Consider the following 988-nt stretch of genomic DNA (forward strand, 5'->3'; position numbering starts at 1 on the left):
CATTTTTCACTAGACCAGACTGCTCAGAGCTCCATCCAACCTGGCTTTGAACACTTCCAGGGATGGGGCACCCACAATTTTGCTGGGCAACCAGTACCAATGCCTAACCCCTCTCACATGAAGGAATTTCTTCTTAATATCTAGCCTACATTTATCCTTTTTCCATTTGAGTCAAAGTCAAATTTTGTGCCAGTTTTCATCAGCTCGTTTTGCACTTGCTCTATGTTTGTTGAAAACTTAAGGCACCCCAGTAGTGAAACCAGACCAGCACACTCCAGTTCCCACTCACTCACCAAAGTGTTTACTTCTACACACAGTAAGGTATCTATGATCAAAAGCAAGGCCCAAGATCTCTATACCGACGTTCACATCCCCGACCAGGGATGGCTGAGAAAGCTTGTCCCAGCACATCCACTAGCAGAGACAGCCCGCAGCGTGTTTTGACATGACAGCTTCCCAGCACTCCACTTTCAGCAGTGCTCCAAGTTTTCTGGTGTTGGTACTTAGCTCCCACGCTGTGTGTGACACACTCTGACTTCCCAGAGCTCCTTCACCTTTTGCAGCTCCCTATGTTTTCTGGTTTAGGTCTGTGACACCGGGCGTGCTCGACGTGCTACACTAAGCCACATGTCAGTCATTTTTTCACCCCTCTGTGTAATCAGTGGAACTAGAATCCCCTCACCGAGAGCACTGTTTAGTAAGTTTTAATGCAAAGGAATTGATATTAATTGTTGAGAGAAAAAAAAACCTGGCAGCTTTGGAGTAGCAACAAAGCCTGCTTTCAGCTGCTTCTGAGGGGGAAGAGAGCACTGACCCCTTTCCCATGTCGGACATAGACGTCCCTCTTTTAGCAGAAAAAGAGGAAGATGCGGTGGCCCTGTAGCTCTCCTTATTTTCTGCTAAAAGCGGGGAATTCCGGAGCCCGACGGCCTCCGGAAGGCGCAGCGCGGCGCCGGCCGAGCGCTGCCGCGGGAGGCACGGCGCGGGC

Source organism: Parus major, chromosome 4, assembly GCF_001522545.3.
Source record: "Parus major isolate Abel chromosome 4, Parus_major1.1, whole genome shotgun sequence".
In the NCBI taxonomy this organism is placed as follows: domain Eukaryota; kingdom Metazoa; phylum Chordata; class Aves; order Passeriformes; family Paridae; genus Parus; species Parus major.